Raw genomic sequence first — 5,532 nt, forward strand, 5'->3', positions numbered from 1 at the left:
AACTTACTTTTAATTACAAAGTTTTATAATTGTTTGTGCTCTAAAAAACTTCATCTTTAATTTTTTTTTGTGACATTTGGTATCTTGGCAACGGCTATTAACTTCTTTTTTTTAAATACGGGCCTGCATTTTTTACCTTACCTTACTTAATTTGGAAGTATTTTTAATTCACTTTAAAATGATGTACCTCATTCATATGTTTCCTAACATTTCAACGTATTAATAACCATCATCAAGAATTTTTCCTTAGTGCCGATCTGACTTTTTTAATTGCTAAAAATGTAAATACTTTTAAATGTTTATTCTTTTTCTCATGATTTAAAATTTAATTAATTAAAAGCTTAAGCTAATTAAACTAGTGGTTATTTGTGTTAAACCCGATGAACCCTAATCTAAATGTTAAAAAATGTAGTCTTAAATTATGATACTTATCGATATTATCCGTTTAATTTAGTTGGCTGTGATAGTAGTTGAAGTAAACAAAAATAATATTTTTGACAGAAGTCATCAAACTTTCGCGCCAGTTTTTATTCATGTTAATATTTGTTGGATTGGTAAGAACAGTCCTATAAATTGGCCCGCAAGATCGCCTGATCTAACACCCATGGATTCTATATGTGGTTTTCTTAAGAACCAGGTTTATCAACCTACGTCTCAAAATTTAGAGGACCTAAGTTTAAAAATAAGAGATACGTGCAATAAAATCTGAATTCATTCAACAACATTCAAAGAAAAGTTGTAACCAAAGCGCGTAAATGCTTACAAAATAATGGTGGTCATTTCGAACATTTAGATTAATAACAATTTATTTCATAATTATGTACATATTATTTAATAGCCTTTATTTATTTTAAATAAGTTCTGGATTTATTTTTGTTTATTATTATATCGTTTATTAAAAGTAAATTTATTATAAAGTTAGTCAGATCTTTGTTGTAATATTTATTTTTTTTTTAATAATCTCCTTTTAATATTTAATTTTAACATTTAGAAGCAATAATGTTATCCAGCAGGTGGTTATTGAATAAATATTGAATTTGTGTCTAAAATGGAATTATTATTATTAATATTATCACTTTAAATAATTATCACTTATTAATAAGTAATTAATTTACAATATAAAAAAAATGCAGGTCCGTTTTAAAAAAAAAAAAATTATAGCAGTTGTCGAGATACTAAACGTCATAAAAAAATGAAAGATGAAATTTTGTAAAGCACAAAATATTATAAAACTTTGTAATTAAAAGTAACTTTCTAAAATCAATAGTTTTGGAAATAATAATTAAAACTCGCTCAGTTCCATCAACATCTGCTACAATATCCAGAGAGGTTCAATCCTTAAAAATTAGTTCTGATAGGGAGGCCATTGCATGCCTCTAAATCCCTTGCCACAGAATTATTAGAGGTTGATTTTGTCATCGATAATAATTCAGTGGCGAATAAAGCAGCAAATATGGACCCGTTGACTCCACCAATAGTGCGACTATCAAGACACTCAGATGCGACTGATGGTCGCTATTTATTGGCCAGAATGAGAGACCCTTCCATCTTAAAACCTCTTAGGCTATTCCTTGCCTATTTGCATGATCAATCCTCCAGTGTGTGTTTTGAAGGACATACCAACACCAGCATCCGATTGGCACTTGCATCAGAGGGACTTCCTGGTGACGTGGACTCTTTGCGGAGGCTCTACTTTCGGTACCATGATGCCTATGGTATTGGTCCAACTAAAGTTGAAGCAGAATCTGTCACCCTTCAGATCAGGTCTTCTCATCAGAAAAGCTGCTACGCCTTAAAAAAATCAGAGAGTCATAGCAATTATTATTCTGGTGGATCTCCTGCCAGGAATAAAATTTTTTAAATGACTTGACGCGAACAGAGGATCAAGCACCCTCTGAAATACTGGACAATGCAAGCTTAGTATTTTCTCTCTAAATATTCAGTCCTTAAGACAAAACTAATGATTTATTTCTTTTACTAGAAGAGATTCATTTTCCAGAAATCGTTGCCATAACTGAACATTGGTTGCATGGTGGTGAGCCTGTGATGGTGGATAATTACACTACAGTTGCCAGATTTGATAGAACAAATCTAACTCATGGAGGTACTGTGATATTATCTACTAGCAACGACTTTTCAATGGTAACCAAGTTCGATAATTTAGTTTCTAAAAAAATATTTGAATTTTCCATTGTCTACAATAATAATTTTTACAGAACACCTGATGCTGACGTAAATGTTTTTTTCCAAAAATTACTAAGCTTGCTTAAGTCTCTGGCGTTAAAAAGCAAACTCATTTTATGTGGCGACCTAAACATTGATTTTTTCAGTGTGTGTGCTGCTCAAGAATCTCTCCAGTCCATTTTTGACTCTTTTGGCTTAATCATGCACATTAAATCACCTACCAGAATAACTAAAACCAGCTGTAGTACAATAGATTATGTCGTATCTTCCTTTGAGCCAGATTTCGTCGAGGTTTCTCAGACCATGAAGCAGTGTTAACAAAGTTTTCCATAACCAAATCTAAAAGTAAAAATGTTCTACGCAAATTAGGCCGTATTTTCTCGGATAAAAATTTTTACATTTTAGGCACCTTTGTCAATCAACTGACTGAAATATTCTCTCTGACGACGTTGATTCAGAATTATCTAGATTTGTAAAAACGCTATCTAGTCTTTCTCACAAATCCTTTCCTTTGAGACCTCTTAAAAAGAAGCAACATAACCCCTGGTCTACCCAAGGCTTGCGTACCTCTGCTAAGAACACGCGCTTATTATCTCATCTTAAGAAATTTTCAGATAGCGCTTTTTTTTCATGAATACGTAAGACTTTACAAAAAGATTTATCAGAGAACTTTAAAAGCCGCCAAGGATATTTAAGTACTATAATAGGAGACTGGCTAAATCTAAAAATGTGGGTAAGGAAACATGGTCGATTGTTAATGCTTTGAGAAAATAAGCCTTCTTTGTAGAATACTATCTCCACTTCATCTGAGAACCTTAATGATTATTTTGTAAATGTGGCAAATAATTTTACGAGTACCATAACGCCTTCCCATGATCCACTTTCATATCTTCCCATTGCAAATGAGAATTTCCACAGTTTTTTTCTTTACGGCCGTACGGTTACCAGAGCTTTGCAGTTCAATTAGGGAAATCAAAAACAAAGGCTCTTCTGGAATTGATGGACTTACTCTCAAAATGTTTTCAAATCTGCCCGAATGTACATTATGCCATCTCATTACTCTAATTAATCAGTCTTTTCAAAAAGGTGTTTTTCCTAACTGCTTTAAGGTGGCGATAATAATTCCACTACATAAAGGAGGAGACAAAGATCAGTCTTCCAACTATCGCCCTATCGCTCTTCTTCCCACACTTTCAAAAATTATTGAAAGATTGGTTAAAAAAAGACTTCTATCATTTTTGCTAAAATATAAAATACTTACTTCCCATCAATTTGGATTTTTAAATAACAAATGCACAAATGATGCTATGTTTTCTCTTTTTAATAATGTATACTCTAGCTTACAGCAACAATTTTCTGTGATTTTTCTAAAGCCTTTGATTGTGGTTAGTCATGACATCTTATTAAAAAAGTTGCAATATTACGGGTTCAGAGGAGCGCCTTTTGAATGGTTTAACTCCTATCTCACTAACGGTCAAGCTGTGAGAATTTATTCGACTATGTCTTCTTGCAAGCCAATACAAACGCAACAATTGACGAAGTTGATTCTGTAAAGTTTTTAGGGCCTAACTGTTAACAACTCGTTAAAATGGGACACACATATTGACTCTTTATCAAGAAAAGTAAGTTTCGCTTGTTTTGCGTTAAGATCAGTTTCTAAGGAGCTTAGCCTGTCTACTTCTAGAACAGTTTATTTTGCCCTTTTTGAATCGCACCTTCGATAACGCCCTTCCATTCTGGGGTACATGTAGTGCAACTCAATTTGACCGTATTTTTAGACTACAAAAGAGAGCTTTACGTTATACACTGAGACTTAAATACAGAAGTCATTGCCAGCATTTGTTCAAAAAATTTCAAATATTAACTCTTAGTAGTTATCCACTTAGAAACACGGAACACGATCTATACCTGCCTACCCCACATTCAGAGTTGGTCAAAAGTTCCATATTATATAATGCAAAAAAAAATGCACAATCATCTGCCATTGGAAATTAAATCCATCACATCTTTTTTTGCACTTCGTGAAGCATTAAAACTATTAAAAGCATTCTTACTGGAGAGAGCTTTTTACACAGTTTAACGATTTTTTTTTTAATCATTGATTTAAAATTTCGCACTAGCTGATTATGTATTTTTACTATCTGTACAATGTTAGGTATACTGCTTTGTGTAGCTATTTTTTATAGAGATTTTTTAATGATTTTTTTTGACATTGTATATATTAAATTGTATATTTTATAATAATATTTTTGACTACTTACAACTTTTAAATTGTATTAATCTGTATATATTGTAGATATTCTATTCTATTTATTTATTTATTTTTTTTAAATTTTGTTTTGTTTTTCTTTTCTTTAATTGTGTTTTGTTTGTATTTTTGTGTCTTTTTGTTTTACAGCTTTGTCTACAAATTGTAATAATTTCTTGACAATAAAGCATTGATTAAAAAAAAAAGATTAAAATTAAAAAAAAAAAAAATTTGCCGTTTTTTATAAATAATCACCCTGTAACTCACGAACTAAAAAACATTTTGCAAGGCTGTAAAAGCATTTAGAAGCATCAAAATTGGCAACTTTTTTCTCATTTAAACCGCCCTCGTATCTCATAGTTTCGTAAATAGCAATAGTCACACATGGCAAATAGGCAACCTGTATAGATACAGGGTCTGACAAGTCTTTAAAAAAAGTATGAGGATAATAAATTTTTGCTTTTTTTTAGATAAATAATCGACACTTCCTCCTAAATAGCGGGGTTTCATTAAATAACATATCCGACGTTTCGGTCTGAATAGCTATCATCAGCTAATTGTTTTTTAATACGATCTTGCCTTTTGTTGATTTTGGCACCATAAATAATAACTTATCATAACTAATTAAAAAAGTTTATTTCTGTGAGTCTGTCTCCCTGTATATGAATGTAAAAATCAATTTTATTATTTTTTAGTTCAATTATTCCAAATAACTAAATGTTCCTATTCCTAACAATTATGATTTATTTTCAGCTAATTTTTTTACGACTAAGTCAATAGAAAACTGAAAATTTCCGTATTATTAATCATTGGCCTAAAACCGAAAATGTTAAAACGGATCAAAATATTTCCCTTCTGACTTGTTTTTGACTTAAGTTTCACTTTTTATTGCATATTACCTTTAATAGGAAAATTTAAATTTACGATACATCATTACTCTTAAAAATTTCCAAAAAATCGAGTTGATGATGGCCACTCAAAGCCGAAACTTATTATATTTAGAAGGGTCTATATCAGTTTTTTTTTTAAACCTTCCTATAATAATAGAAAAATAATTTTTTACTTACCCTTAAGACTGAATACACAAAAAAAGGAAATTA

This window comes from Anthonomus grandis (genome assembly GCF_022605725.1).
Source record: "Anthonomus grandis grandis chromosome 1 unlocalized genomic scaffold, icAntGran1.3 Chromosome35, whole genome shotgun sequence".
In the NCBI taxonomy this organism is placed as follows: domain Eukaryota; kingdom Metazoa; phylum Arthropoda; class Insecta; order Coleoptera; family Curculionidae; genus Anthonomus; species Anthonomus grandis.